General features: G+C 37.5%; 1 long non-coding RNA gene across 4 annotated transcripts in view; it reads right to left on the reverse strand.

Moving 5' to 3' along the window:
- Nucleotides 1–525: 525 nt before the first annotated feature.
- Nucleotides 526–16677, reverse strand: part of LOC147575565 (uncharacterized) — a 97261-nt gene continuing 81109 nt past the window's right edge. Inside the window, exons 7-9 of one of the 4 annotated variants that reach the window (XR_015242518.1) lie at nucleotides 8700–8913; nucleotides 5088–5171; nucleotides 526–2490 (exon numbers count right to left, since the gene is read on the reverse strand). This is a non-coding gene — a long non-coding RNA (uncharacterized LOC147575565). Of the gene's footprint in view, nucleotides 2491–5087; nucleotides 5172–8699; nucleotides 8914–14577; nucleotides 15551–16677 lie in introns of those variants that run through there. The other 3 variants (XR_015242516.1, XR_015242519.1, XR_015242517.1) reach the window with 3 other exon arrangements.

The following is a 16677-nucleotide window of genomic DNA, read 5'->3' on the forward strand; positions in this document are numbered from 1 at the left end:
TCATGTCATATGCAAATACGAATAATTTTTAAAATTCGTATGTCTTTTGTTTAGTTTTATTGCATTTGCAAAATCTTCCATTACTATGTTGCATAAGATTAGTGAAAGTAGACATTTCATTAGTGAAAGTAGTATTCCTGTGCTTAGGGGGAAAGCATTCAGTGTTGCTTCTTTAAACATTTGGTAGCATTCTCCGATGATACCATCCAGAGAAAAGTCTGGAGACTTTTTTTCTGGAGTTTTTAATTTATGAATTTGATTTCTCAATTAAAAAAAATTAACATTTATTTATTATTGAGAGACAGAGACAGACAGAGCATGAGCATGGGATGGGCAGAGAGAGGGGGAGACACAGAATCCGAAGCGGCTCCAGGCTCCGAGCTCTCAACACAGAGCCCTATGCGGGGCCTGAACTCAAACCGCGAGATCATGACCTGAGCTGAAGCCGGATGCTTCACTGACTGAGCCACTCAGGCGCCCCAATTTCTTAATTTTTTAAATGTTTTTATTTTTATTTTTGAGAGAGACAGAGTGCAAATGGGGAGGGGGTTAGGCAGGAGACGAGAGGGAGACACAGATCCAAAGGAGTCTCCAGGCTCTGAGCTGTGGGCATAGACACTGATGCAGGGATGAATGCCCGGACCATGAGATCATGACCTGAGCTGAAGTCAGACGCTCAACCGACTGAGCCACCCAGGCGCCCCTATGAATTCAATTTCTATACTAGCTGTGGATCTATTCAAATCATCTATTTTCTGTAGGGTGAGTTTTGGTTGTGCTTTCAAGGAAATGACCCATTTCATCCACGTTGTCCAATTTATACATGTAGAATTGTTCACAGTATTGCCTCATTTCCCTTTTGAGGTCTGCAGAGACTATTGTGATATGTCTTGTTTCCTGATGTTAGTAGTTGTTTGTTATCTTCCTCTGAGATCTTTTTGATTTTTGGTATGACAAGTGATTTTTTTATTAAAACCTAGATATTTTTGGTAATGTATAATTAGCTTCTTCATTTTATTTAAACATTTTATTTGGTATTCTCTGTATTCTTGCAGAGAAGGCCAGGAAGAGAGTGCCACCTTATTACATCCAGGTTGGGTACAATGCAAGTTCCCCATTGATAATTGTTGACACTAGGGATGGGAAGGTTCTCCCTCCTGGTACTGGAGGGAGGCAAGAGTTCTGGCTTCCCACAAGGCTACTGCTGCATTATCCAGGTTGACAGGTACGGAGTCCCCTATTACTGCTCCCTACATGGCCTCCATTGACACCATTAGGGGTGCAGCCTCATTACCACTGACCAGTGGTGAATGTTCTGACTTTCCACTGACTCTTAGAAAACATCACATACATGGAAATGAAACAATCATGGGATACAAACCACCTATCAAAAAGAATCATGGAATTCAATGACCTATCAAAAAGAAAGCAGTAAGATAACAATACTGTTTTCAAAATAAAATCGTAATGGAGGATTCAAGTGCACACTACACAAAGCTCATCAGATTTGAAGATAAATTAAGGAAATTTAGAGCAGAGACGAAATGGATATAAATTAAACAAAGAAACAAACAAATAAAAACAGATCCGAGGGGCACAGTGAGAGATGGCTATGCATTAAATATGATTTCCAGGGGGAGCTGGAGGGCTGAAGGGGTAGTCGGAGTATATGGGAAAGAAGCAATAATAAATAAATAATGGTAATCAAAATTTTAAAGTTTAAAGAGTTTAACGAAAACTTGAAATTTTGGACTTTAAAATTCTATTTCACAAAGAACAAAAGGAAAATAATTTTAAGAATCCATAAAAGTTATGAATTTTAAAATTCACAAAGTATACATTAAGAGAAATACAATGTAAGAACATGTAAAAAAAAGAAGGGAATTATAATCTACTACTTACAGACAATATACTTTTCTACTTAGAAACTCAAAGAGAATTAGTCCCAAAAATACTTCAATTGGTAAGCAAGCTAAAAGGCCAATCTCAAAATCCATAGAACACTATGTATTATTCACATAATAATGATAACAAAGATAAAAATCATGTGGTTCTTACTGAGTCCAGAATTTTTGAAGTACTTTATAAGGACTGTCATACAGCAACATTATGAGTTAGTTATTATTATTATTATTATTCTCACTTTATAGCTGAAAAATTGAGGCATAGAGAAAGAAAATAACTTCTTCATGGTCACACAGCTGGTAAATGGTACATAAATAGTACATAAAATTTCTTTCCCTATAAACAAGATTAAAATCCACTAGGATTTTGACTCATATTAACATGAAAATATATTTTATTGGGAAGATGGTATTAATCACAGAAACTGAGAATAGAGAAGAGGAATAGGAACTTGCCGGGACATGTGGGTCTTGGCCCCAAGAGACGCTCTTCAGATGCCTCCAGATTTTGCCCCATGAGTCTTTCTTCACAGCATCTGTGAGGAAGGGTCGATTGGTCCAGCTTGGCCCTGTGCCTGCTGCTGGGCTGGTGGTTGGGAGAGGAAGTAGGGTAGAAGTCAGTTGATTAAAAGCTACACTACAAACATGCAGAGTTAGATGAGCAGAGTTCTGCAAGGAGAAAGGGTGTAAGAAGACAAAAAGTATGTATACATTTGAGACCTGGTCTTTTGGGGGAGATGGCTAGTTGGGTTAGGCACCAGCAGGAGTGTATATCCATTACGACAATAATGAAGGGATTGATTTCCTGCTGAAACCTGAACATAATATCTGCTTTAAAGATTACATGAGGGCACATTGAAGAGTCTTATGTTTGTAACTTTCTATCTAGGATTCATTTTAAGTGGCTTTTACTCTTTCTATCTTGAATCAAATCAAACAGATGACCCTGAATAGAAGTATACTCCAGAGAATTTGAGGGATCCAAATATTGTTTTTCACTCAGTCAAACAAGGGAATTTTGAAAGTACACTTCTTATAGTACCATCAGTCATGGCGCAGAAGTTTAAAAGTCATGGAAAGAACTGAATGCATAGTTAAATTATTGTCAGATTACTGTCATCTGTTTTAATAGTGTTGGGATGCCTTTTATTGGAGCTACTTTGATATTTATAGTGCCTTTAAAAAAGACCTTGAATTTAAAGATAAACTTCTGAAATAAATGGTTTTTTGTGTAAACTAGGATTTCTCAATCTTGGCACTATTGATATTTTGCGATAGATAATTCTTTGCTATGTCTGTGGAGTCTGTCTTGTGCATTATAGGAATATACCAGAATTTCTAGCCTCTACTCATTAAATGCCAGGAGTACTGTTCCAGCTGAGATAATCACAGATGCTTCCAGACATTGTCAAATGTGTCCTTGGGAGCAAATAGTCCCTGGTTGAGAGCTACTATTATAGGCAAAGAGAGAGGGAGAGAGAGAGAGAATTCTGGGAACACCTGTTTGGCTCAGTTGGTAGAGCACGGCACTCTTCATCTCTGGGTTATAGGTTCAAGCCCCATGCTGGGGGTAGAGATTACATAAAAATAAATCTTAAAATAAAAAAGAAAGGGAGGTACCTGGGTGGCTCAGTCGGTTAAGTGTCTGACTTTGGCTCAGGTCATGATGTCTCAGTTCATGGGTTTGAGCCCCACATCGGGCTCTGTGCTGACAGCTCAGAGCCTGGAGCCTGCGTCAGATTCTGTGTCTCCTTCTATCTCTCTCTCTCTCTCTCTCTCTCTCTCTCTCCCTCCCTGGATCACTGTCTGTCTGTCTCTCTCTCTCTCTCTCAAAAATAAATAAATGTTAAAAAAAATTATAAAAAAAAAAGGAAAGGCAGAAATTCTGGACAATGCAATTAACAGAAGACCTTAACTATATATAGTAGAATATTGCCAGAGAAGGCTGAAAGGACAAAGTCCTACTGTTCTCAAAAGTGCTAACCTTAATGTTTTGTAGGAACTTGGCATCACACTTTTTGATTTTAAAATCATCCCAGGAAGTGGCTCTCAATGTGGATGCACAGTTAGAATAATCTGAGGGACTTAAAAAAAATATACTGACACTTAGGCCACAATCTAGAAAAATTATATTTGAAATTCTGGTGGTGGAACCAGAGATTTTTATTTTGGCGAAGGTCCCTCAAGAAATTTTAATATACAGCATTATAATATGCACTAATCTAAAGCAACTGTCCTTTAAAGTCCACCAGGACCAAGCCCAGGAATTTAGCACACTTGGAGTTTTGCCCGATTATTCACAAGGGTCAAGGAATTGTAGCACATACAGAAGGTGCAAGGACAGAGTGTCTCAGGACACTGCTCCAGTGATTTGAAGTACTAAGAATCTGGTTGATCATTAAACTGCATAAAGGCAAGATACAATCAGTATTCTCTGATAAACTGGTCATCAAAATGCCAATATAATTTTATATGGGTCCAGGCATTGCACCGGTTTACTAGAAAGCTAGATATTACAATTTTACCATCATATAAGACATCCTTGGGAAAGTTTCAATTCTGTTGGTATACAGTTCTACACGAAGGACAGTATAAGTTCTACCAGGACAGTATACTGTTCTGGATTTAACAGCAGGCCTGATTCTATGTCCATCTATATTTAGCCTATGGATCTAACACCACCATATGTTTGGAATCACTTCTGATCATAGGAGGATTTAAAATAAACAATCAGGAGAACATATGAACTTTCGGCCAAAGGGACTTAAAATTTTTCAAAAATACTGCGACTGGATATTCTGGGTCAAGAGTCCCAGAAGTAGAGTTTTCCACGTGATTCTTGTTCCAGTGACCTTTTAGGGGCCACTTTCAGAAGACAAGGAGTGAGGAAAACAGGGCACTGCAGAGAAAAAAGACAACAAGCAAGACTGTGGTCTTAGGTGGAGACTTGCTTTAGCTTTATCCTAGAAGGGACACTCTGGGGACCAAATTACAGGGCAGATAAAGGCTTACCTTGAGGCAAGGGGAATCAATTTGTTGATTCCCTTTCAGTCAATCAATGGCTCATTGGTGGGGGGAGAAGTCTCCTGAGATCGTGTTTGGCTGAGTGCAATTCTCTGGAGAGGCATCTGGTTTGTTGTCAGCCACATGCACAGTAGCTAGGGGACCAGTGAATCCACTTACCAAGGGGATCTGGGCAGACTACCAGCAGCATTCACTGGTGTGTGCACCGTAATTACTTCTTTTGATGTTTTCTGATGCAGTATCCTATTTTAAACATAATTGAATCAGGGAATTAAGACTGGCAATATAACATTAGGTTGTCTGTATTTTTTCATTACCTGAGCTATCTTCCCTATCATTTTCGGGGAGAATTTTTAGATATAGCCAATGAATGCTGGCGGTAATCAGCTCACTAAAATAAGACCTGGTTTGGAACCTCCTGGTTCCAAAATAAGAGGTAACTTTTATGTGGCTGATTCCTCCTCTTTTTACTGAGAAACAAAAATCCAAAAATGAATATTTCATAGAGCTTGTGTATTCATTTATTCAACAAATATTTATAGAGTACCCTGTATATACTTTATAATGTGATATAATTTGGGGGTATAGAAGTATGGAAAATAGATACTTTCTGGAGACAGTTCTCTTGGAGCTTTCATTATAATTAAGAGAAAAAGGCAACAAACAAATCAAAAGACAATACTTTATTTACCCAAAGACATAAAAACATTAATTCAAAAACATATATACACCCCTAGTTTATTGAAACATTGTTTATAAAATTCAAGATATAAAAACAATATAAGTGTCCAGCAATAGACCAAAGGATACAAAAGATGTGGTGTGGAATATTATGTAGTCATAAAAAAGGATGAGATGGTACCATTTGTGATAATATGAATCGACCTAGAAAGTATTATGCTAAGTGAAATAAATCAGACTGAGAAAGACAAATAACACATGATTTCACTCATGTGTGGAATCTAAAAAAAACAAGTGAATAAACAAAGAAACAAAAAAAGCATAATCAGACCTATAAATACAGAGAACAGACTGATGGTTGCCAGAGGAGAGAGAGGTGGAAGGATAGGCAAAATGGGTGCAGGGGAGTTAGAGACACAGGCTTCTAGTTATGGAATGAATAAGTCACGGGAATAAAAGGCATAGCATTGGCAATATAGTCGATAATACTCTAATAGTGTTGTATGGTGACAGATGGTAGCTACACTTTTAATGAGCATACCATAATGTATGGAGAAGTCAAATCACCATGTTTTACACCTGAAATTAATGTAATATTGTATATCAACTATATTCAAATAAGAAATTTTTTTTAAAAAGATAATACTTTTTAGGTGGCAAGTGCTATAGGGAAAAATAAAATAGGTAAAAAAGGATGGATACTGGTGGAGATGGGACTGAATTAATGCTATTTTAGATGCTAAGGAAGGCTTTCTGTTAAGTTAACAACTACAGAGAGCTGAATGAAGGGAGTAAGCGCTGCAGATACAACATTGCCTGGCCTAGAAGTGTTCTGTTAAAAATATGTAACACAAGGGGCACCTGGGTGGCTCAGTTGGTTAATCATCTGATCTCAGCTCAGGTCATCATCTCACAGCTCTTGAGTTCGAGCCCTGTGTCAGGCTCTGTGCTGACAGCTCAGAGCCTGGAGCCTGCTTTGAATTCTGTGTCTCCCCCTCTCTGTGCCCCTCCCCCACTGGTGCTCTGTCTGTCTGTCTGTCTCTCTCTCTCTCAAAAATAAGTCAGCATTAAAAAAATTAAAAAAATACATAACACAAAATGCCTCAATAAATTCAATGGTGGTTTTCCATCAACAAAAGTTAAGGCATGGACAACTATTTTAGTAAACATGGTAAAACAGCAGTAGTTGTCTGTCACATCTGGTCACTAATAAGTTGTGTCTGAGCTGTACCGAAGGCGTAGGGACATCAACATAGATATCGTGGTTATTTGAAAAACAAATATATTCACAATCTTTTGTAAGAAACCACCAACAGTATGCAGTAAAGTCTAGTGCATGCTTAATAAAATAAACACCCTTTATTTAATTATAAATTTACAGGTTGAGTTTGATTAGAATTTAGTGTTTATAAAACAATTTTTTTTTTGTTAAAGGTCTGGGAGCATAAAAGAGGCTGTCGATTCTAAAAAGCCTCACTTAGAAAGACATTACAGGTTTGACCTTAGGAAAACAGAAAACAACATGACTACATTTTATGATTATCAAAGGGATGAAGGAGGAAGTCAAATGAAACTGTTCATAGTATCTCATAAAATGAATAACGCTTTGAATTAAACTGTGGGCAGTGAACTGAATATCAATTTAATTTCTTAGTTATGTAGGAACTAAAATTTCAATGATTTATAGCACTTTTCCACTTACTGCCTTATAGACTCTTAAAGCTCCTAGAGCATCCTGATGGGGAAAAAAAGATTTTGGAAACTACTTAAACAAATTTTCAATATGGACAGCCTCAACTACTTAGCGAAGCTTTAAGAAACTCAGTCGCCTCAAGAGAAGCTAGTTTTGATGCAGAAATCATAGTGCTATTTCTTTCCTTAATCATATCTGCTCATGTCTAAAAATGTGTCACAAGCAATAGTGTAAGTTGCATATGGCAGTACTGAAGGATTGTTGGAAACCTTGACTGTTTACCAAAGAGCATAGTTTTGTCTTATTTCGAGCACAATAGTAGACTAGCCTAATCATTAATGGAAAGCCAAGCCAAGTTCCTACTGAACTTTCCTTTGTCAAAATTTGAGATCCTTTTATTCCTCACCACCAGATTTCTGAGTGAAATAATGTCCTTGGGAATAAATGGACATACTTAGTTTCTAATAATATCATTTTGTGAGTCAATTATTTAGAGTGTTACGAACAGATGGTTTAATCAGAGAATTGAAGCAAGTAGACTTGCCCTAGTCCTGTATCATTGACAATATGTGGCTTCACAGATCTAATGAGACTCCTTGAATTTTGACTTCTGAACCAGAAATTGTATGCTGCTGAAATGGTTACATTTGAAAAAGCTCAGATTGTGTGTGCTGCTGATAGTATATGGGCCTCTCCTCAGGGTTTACTTCAGTAATATCTGTGTTAAAATAGGTTAAAGAGAAATTGTGACATCTGAATTATTTCCAGAATCTAAAATATTCCCGTAGGCTTGGAGAAACCTCAAAAAGTACTCTTAAACCAGTGGTTCCAGAATAAATATGTTCACATGCAATGTTAAGCATGCCTGTTATAAATAAACATTTTTTAATTATTGCAAAAAGAACTTTAGGACCTTGGTAGGGAACTCCACTTCACGTTCACATCCTCAAGTCAAACACGTGTGTCTTGAAATGAAATTCTTCTCTAAGTCAGACATATTACCAATGGGGATTCTATTCTACTTTATATTAAAAGTGTGAGTCTGCCCAACAGGATTTTTTTTTTACAATTCTAGTGTGACTTTTTTGATATTAGAAATAAGTAGCTAAAAGGTCTTCTTGAAAACAATAACAATTGACTCCTGTGTTACTAAGGTGTTCACAATCCTTAAATGAAAGTGTTGGTTAGAGAACATGAATTAGAATCCATGATGCCTTTTTGATTGGTAAGTATGCTACTTTTTGTATATTTTTATACCAATTAATAAGATTCCTAAAAACAGATTAAAAGATAAAATAAAATGTGCAGACACTGTAAGCACATTTTTTGAGTCACTAAGACATGGTGAGTTTTCATTTTTCTTTCAAATGCTGAAAATCAGAAGGACTGTGACTCACCTTTAAAGGATAGATGAGTTTTAAAAATTTGTGAGCAGTTTATGGGGTGCCGGCATGGCTCAGTCAGTTAAGCATCTGACTTCGGCTCATCATGATGTCGCAGTCCGTGAGTTTGAGCCCAGTGACAGGTTCTGGGTTGACAGCTCAGAGCCTGGAGACTGCTTCGGATTCTGTGTCTCTCTCCCCTGCCCCTGCTTGTGCTCAGTCTCTCTTTCTTTCTCAAAAATAAAAAACATTAAACAAAATTAAATATTTATGAGGAGCTTCTATAGAATGAAGGATATGACTCTATAGGCTTTTTCAAATTACACCAATTCAGTCTGAATCTATTCAGGCTTGAACATCTAACTACACAACCCTTTGTCAGGTGATACTACTTTTTTATGGGAAGAGAAATCCAAGTTCACTTAACCAGATATTCTGTAAGATATATTTATTAACACTGGGAATAGGGCCTCAGGGAAGTTAAGTTTCACATCTCTATTGAAAGTCAGACGTGTGTGACTAAGATGAGACCAGGAAGCAGGAGGAGGAAGATAAGTGTTTTTGGAGAATAAAGACTCATGTGTCTAATATTCTGAGAGTGTTGTATTTCCAAGTATTTCTAAAAAAAAGGTTAATTTTCAGAAACTTTAAGTGAACACATTAAGCCTTTGGCTAATAAACTCTCAGATAGGAAAAGTGTAAAGGAAAGAAATCAGAAACGTGACCAGGAAACATGGCAGGTGCAAGCTGATCGCTTTGACTACATTTTCAAATAATATTCCTTTGTAAAACTTTACATGCTAGCATAAAATTGGACAAAGGAGTATGTGTAAAACAGGAGAGGAAAAGGTTAAAGGTTAAATTATATATAATTTTCCCTAACTAACGACTTGGATTCCCCTCCCTAGGCTCTCTTGCCCTGGTTTTTTTTTTTTTTTTTTCAACGTTTTATTTATTTTTGGGACAGAGAGAGACAGAGCATGAACGGGGGAGGGGCAGAGAGAGAGGGAGACACAGAATCGGAAACAGGCTCCAGGCTCTGAGCCATCAGCCCAGAGCCCGACGCGGGGCTCGAACTCCCGGACCGCGAGATCGTGACCTGGCTGAAGTCGGACGCTTAACCGACTGCGCCACCCAGGCGCCCCTTGCCCTGGTTTTTAAAACCTCACTATGCCCCTGATTGAAATGATTTGGTTTGAAAAACAGGGTTGAAGACTAAAAACAGCAAGCTTTAAGTGCAAGCAGATCCTATAGTTTTAAACACACTTGTTCATTGTTGTTACTATTGTTTTAACTAAAGACTAACTAAAAACAACAACAAAACTAAAGATACAGGGGACAATCCAGGAAAATGTCAGTTGCTCAATATTAGCTCAAGGTTTGGCATTTCCTCCTTCATACTCAGAGTTACGGCTCTTTTCTCCTTCCCCAAGTCCTACACTCTGATATTGACCTTCTAGCTCTTCATACTCTACAGTCAGTGAGTAAAGGGGAAAGGGAAGGTCCTGTGGGTTACCTTTCCCCCACCCCCACCCCAAAGACCAAAGATGACCTTCCAGACAAGTGCATACTTTATTTTGGCTAAAGATTTGGCTTCCAATTCTCAGGCGGTATGTCACAGTGGTGAGCTGAATGGGGCCATATATTATTCCCCAAGGACATTTGCGATCGATCCTCTTGCCTAAGGCCCAAAGTAAAAACAAGCAAAGTGTCGCCATTTGTTACTTTCGCTAGCATGGTTGGTGTTTTTCAATATGTGATACACGGATCAAAGTTATCTGAATCCCCTAGGATGCAGGCTAAAAGCGCACACACTCACTCTGTATCCTTCACTTCCACCCCATACACATATAATGAGTCAGAGTCTGTGGAGGTGGTTTCTGAAAGTCTGCAGATTCAACAGTCCATCGAGGTGATTCAGCACACTGAAGGCTGCTGGTAGCTCTGCTCCAAGAGCCCCTCGTTGTGGTGTTTAAGGTCTTGCCCTCAGGCATGAAGTGACCCAAAGACTTATCAAAGGAAAATGGGAGTATTTGTCTAAATCCACCAGCAGTTAAACTCACCTTACTGAGTTGTCACCTAGTGTTTCTTTGTCGTCTGCATCCTCAGGGAGGAATGGAGAAAATGAGTATCAGGCACCGACCTACTCTAAAATTCAAGGGGATACACATGCCCTGTGTCTAGATACTTAAAGATGATGAATGAAGCCAATAAGCTGTTAAATAAAATGTTTCACCTCCTTCTTTGGTAAACATTCCTTCAGAATGTCCTGAAAGGTCAGGTCTAGTTCAGAATTTTCAGATTCCTTGAAGTTGTACGTGGGGTACTTTGTGGCACAGGCAGAGCTGACGGCAGACACATAACCTCCAGCCCATAGCCCACCCTTTCCATCTCAGTCTGCCCAAAACTATACTTCGAGGGGTCTCGCACATATACCAGTGGATACCACATCCTGAAAATATAAGTGCCATTGTCTCTAACCACACGAAGAGCTACGCTATGGCCACGGCCAGTCTTCGGGCCTCACATTTGTCCTTGGAGGAAAAGGCCCTTGCGGCTTGTGGAAGTGAAATATGGGCTACTTTCCATGGGCTTTCAGAGGTGGTGCAATGGGCTCTTGTAAGCATGTCCCCTTGGCCTCACACCTTCTCATCCTGTGAGAAAGGGGGTGGCTAGTGGAAGGCCAGACCAGGACTTGATAAAGCACAAGCTGCCAGGCAGGGACTCGGGGCTATCTTCTGTGCATGGTTGTTAAAATTTAAATAGTATCTGGTCTAGGGGCGCCTGGGTGGCGCAGTCGGTTAAGCGTCCGACTTCAGCCAGGTCACGATCTCGCGGTCCCGGAGTTCGAGCCCCGCGTCAGGCTCTGGGCTGATGGCTCAGAGCCTGGAGCCTGCTTCCGATTCTGTGTCTCCCTCTCTCTCTGCCCCTGCCCCGTTCATGCTCTGTCTCTCTCTGTCCCAAAAATAAACGTTGAAAAAAAAAATTAAATAGTATCTGGTCTAAGTTTCTGACTGATTTATTCATTTATTCAAGTAATTTTTGAGCTGTATAAGTATTAGCTTAAACATTGGGATACATTAGTGAGTAAAACAGACTAAGCCTTTGCTCTTATGGAGCCTATTTTCTAATGGATTCTTGAGTCCCATGTACAAGATACCTAACATCTGCCGTCTGAAGACAGTCTGAACATATCCACTGATAGGCAGTTCACTTTCTTTCATTGTTGGCCACAGTTTTCACCTGACTTTTTTTTCAATTGGATATGTGGACACCTTCCCAAGATAGTAAAAATTCCAGCTGGGAGACCCTTTGTTGTATATGGAAGAAAACACAATTTCAAGGAGATAATACTTTTTCTAAAGCCGGGAAAAAAATAAAGAAAAATGATACTATATTTTGAACTGCTTCTTGATTATGATTCTGCTGTCCCAATTAATGTGATATGCTAAATTTGTTTTTAATAAAAGGACAAACCAGGAGTTTTTTTAAGAATTTCTAAACTCGTAATATTTTAAAAGTTTGTAAACTTAAGTTGGTGGACTCCAGTGATTTGTGAATTGAAAATACTTTAATCGTTGTTTAAAATATACCAAGATATGAGTTATCTATGCAAACAGCAATCACAGTATCCAATTTCATATGAGAAACTGAAGTTAAGATATTTTAAATATGGTAAATAAATCTGGATTAATTGATTACTCTCAAAAAATATCACCAGGCAAACCTGTTGACCCAAAAAAAGCTAAGTTAGTGAGACTTAGTGCAGTGAAGGTAAATAGTCCCCCGGGGGTGTCTTCGCAGTGTTTCAGAAATGAGAACTCTGGGGAGGATATGTATCATGGTTAAGGCCTTGGGTTATTTTAGTAATTTTAAGAAGTTTAGGACCTGGGTTGGGTGAGTTTCAGGTGAGTCTTGCAAGATGGAATACTGGTTGGGATTAATAGAGTTTGTGACATAGTAGTTTTGATTGGCAGGCATACAACAAAAGGGTTTTTAAGTGCATACTGATGAGTAAGTTCATTATCATATTGTCCAGGAACAAGTACTTTTCCAGAAGGTGGCTAGGCTATTTTTACCAAATCCCTGAGTTGTTTAGATTGTTTAGCACAAAACCAAGAATGTGTGCTTTGTACCAAAACAAATTAGCATGAAAACAGAAAAGTGTGGTGATTTCAGTTCTTAGTTGAACCTTAATTTTTTTTCTTCTAATAAATCAGTGTTGTAGAGAAGTTGAAAGTGATTTAGGTATATTTCATTTAGTAAGAAAGGAAACAACAGCCTAATCCTCTTCTCATTTATATGCAAACATATGCCTACACAGTCAAATAATCCAATTAATCTTCCATTTCTACCAGCCATACTAATATTTCATATTTCTATACACTGTTTTTTTAACCAATATTTCTTTTTTTTTCTTGAATGTCTTGACCTCTAGATAAACCTATGAGTGAAGGAATAGCAAATTCAATAATAAAGAGCACAATCTTGAGAACTCTGGGATTTATGATTGATTTTGATTTTTCTGCTTTTGACCAGGTCTAATCCTGCCATAAGAATGACTTCCTTGGGGCGCCTGGGTGGCGCAGTTGGTTAAGCGTCCGACTTCAGCCAGGTCACGATCTCATGGTCCGTGAGTTCGAGCCCAGTGTCGGGCTCTGGGCTGATGGCTCGGAGCCTGGAGCCTGTTTCCGATTCTGTGTCTCCCTCTCTCTCTGCCCCTCCCCCGTTCATGCTCTGTCTCTCTCTGTCCCCCCCCCCCCAAAAAAAAAAAGTTGAAAAAAAATTAAAAAAAAAATAAATAAATAAAAAGAATGACTTCCTGTAAGTAAGGAAAATAAAGAATTTAAATTTCTTTGCCTCAGAGTCTCAGCTTTAGGAAACTACCCAGAAGCTGCCCTTGAGCTAAAATTGATGTGCCAAGAACACCCTTGCACTTCCTTTATTTGACGCTAAAATAAATCTGCATTAGGTACACAAGAGCAGTTAGGAGAACTGGCTCAGCTCTAGCTGCTTTCGAATTCATGTGGACTTAACTTCCTCTGAGATTCATATCCTTCTGTTACTCTTGGTGAGCAATTATCAGTGTTAGGCTGGCTTGTAACAACTTTAAAAACAAGCATTTAGGAAATTGAATCTGGTATTAATCTATTAAGAATGATAAAACTTTCTGTGTTGCCTGGGTGGCTCAGTCAGTTAAACATGATTTTAACTCTGGTCATGATCTCACAGTTCATGAGTTCAAGTCCCACACCAGCTCCATGCTGTCAGCATGGGATTCTGCTTCTCCCTCTCTCTCTCTGCCCCTCCCCTGCTTGTGCTCCCTCTCTCTCTCAAAATAAATGAATAAGCTTTAAAAAAAGAAAAGAATGATAAAACTTTCAGCTTGATCTTATTTTGTCACTTTATTTTTATAAACTGCAAACTTTAGTTGTATTTTTTTTTCTTTTTTGCATGTTTTCAGTAGTGTTGCTGCTTGTTTGGTTTTCCTTTTAAGTCCTTTAACCACAAATAGCTTTTTTTTTAATTTTTTTTTTTTTTTTAGTGTTTACACTTGCCTGTTCTAATTTTAATCTGTTCTAATGGTCATGTTAAGAGAATATTGGCATTCATTTCTAAAATGGGACTATGAGTGTGTTGCAATGCAGTGAGAATTACAGTAGGAGTCAGGCAACCTGAGTTCTGGTCCTGGCAATCAAAACAGCTAATTGTATAAGTTTGGGAAAACTCTATGGGACTAAAGTTGTTTATTTGAACAAATGAAGGTGTTGGGCTATATGATTGATAAAATTTAGGTTTAATTTAGCTTAATTAAAAAATATACATAGTAAATTAAATTGCATGTGGAAAAGAATGTTAAGAAACTAAACAGGTGAAATCATGATGCTTTTAGTTTATTATTGATTCTAGGATAATGTAATGGATTTATATACAAAATATGAATAAGAAACCAAACATCAAATTAAAATTAAAATTTTTAAGTTAAATTGAAGACGTTAATAGAGGTGTGCATATTTGAGAAAACACTTGAAGAAAAAGCTTTAGTTTGTAAAAAATGAATTTAACTCAGCAAATTTAATATACAGAAAAAAAATGTAATGTTCCTAAAAAAAGCTCTGGCTTTTTTCTTGCCCTTCTGCTACTGGTGAACCGTACCTGAGCTCTGGAAAACAATGATGGTTAAGACATCTCCCCAAGGTTTTGTTATCCAGAATCGCCCTTTTCGTGTTATTGGAAAAAGTTTACCTTAACTACTCATGTGAAATAGATAAAACCTTCCATCTATCCTTTCTCATGACCCCTCTAAGATTTGCAGATGACTCCCTTGTGTACCTGTGACAGGTCTCAAACAGACTTTTTCCCCTTTAGCCTGAACCTGCTGACTAAACCAGACATAGACCCTCCTCCTTCCCATTCCTTGTCTCATGAATGATTAGCTGAAATTAGAACTGTTTGTCCCCTGCGAAACTAGCTAGACACAAGGATAAACATTTCCATTTTAGCTAACTGACTGAGACTTCCTTGATTGAAAAGAAAACAAAACAAAAAACCAAGTGTAGATCACTCTACCTTGAACTTTACTCCTCCCTTTAAAAGTCTAGGGTAAAACTCCACAGTTTAGACACTGGTGTTTGGATGTCTCTATTTCAATAGCCTGAATGAAATCAATCTCCTTACTGATTTGTCTTTGACATTGCCTTCTATTTTCTTCCTTTTCCTCATCTCTTTCTCTTTCTCTTGTCGTTATTGGATATCCATAGATTTTCTCAGGTTTTATTAAAGATGAGGTTTGAAGCACAAAGAAGACACTTCTCTTGCCTTCCTGAACAGTTAAGAATGATGAGTAGCAGATGTGCATGTGTCTTCTAAAATGAGAAAAGAAAAGATTAATTATATACTGAGAAGATAATGCTTCTGAACTGAATAGCATTTTAAGGGTCACATAGTACTCAGTTATGATCGAATAATTTAGTTTGGATCCATCATTAAGAAAGTTTGGATTTAAGATTCCCGATTATAGGTCCTTTAGAATAGCTGATGTTCAAAACTGTCAACTTAAATAAAAGTATTTATATGGGTTTGTGTGTGTGTTTAAAACATATTTCTGACTGTAATGTCCTGCGGATTAAAAAGACCCCAAATAGTGCAAAGTCAAATAAAAGGAAACACATGTGTGTGTATGTGTGTGTGTGTGTGTGTGTGTGTGTCTGTAATGTATACAATCATACGTAAAGTATTCTAACCATTTTACCAAATTGAGGAAAAAATCCCATATATTTAAATTATTAATAGGTTCACAGTTTTAATGAAGTTCTTCTAGCTTAAGAATTATTCTATTTTATATTTCTTTAATCTATAAAAGTAACCCAGTAATAAAGAAATGCTTATTCAGTTCCTAGAATTCTTGATTTCTATAAATTTAACTCTCCACATGCTACAACTCTATAGCATCTTTACTTCTACAAGATTTATGGATTAGCAGATCTCAAAAGATTTCATTTGAATTGGTAGCAGAAAGATATAAACATTTCTATACTCTTATTATAAAGACAGCCTGCTCTTTCTCCTTGTGAAGGCACATTACTCTAAGTGATGAGTTTCATGGCACTACACAGCATGCTTTCTTGGATCAACACCAGCTCTTCAATCCCAATGCATCTCAGAGTGTATTTTTGATGAATAAATTACCAAACTAATGAGACACACTAAGAGGTTAAGGATTGATCAAGTACTTAATCTTTTTAATGAAGGGCACAGCATGAAACACATTCCTCCAAATAGATACAATAAACAATCTTCTAAAACCTAATTAGAATAAAAATACAAAGAAAGGTGCAAAGTCTTAGGATATGTCTACCAGATAATAACTTAGCATTTTCTGCAATAATGGAAAAGCTTTAAGTCATCAACCTTATTAATATTTGAATCAGGTGAGTGCCAGAAATGCACTGGGATACAATAACATTTTGTTTTGTATTATTTTGTTTTGTTT

Source organism: Puma concolor, chromosome D3, assembly GCF_028749965.1.
Source record: "Puma concolor isolate L17-30 chromosome D3, mPumCon1.1.hap2, whole genome shotgun sequence".
Lineage (NCBI taxonomy): Eukaryota > Metazoa > Chordata > Mammalia > Carnivora > Felidae > Puma > Puma concolor.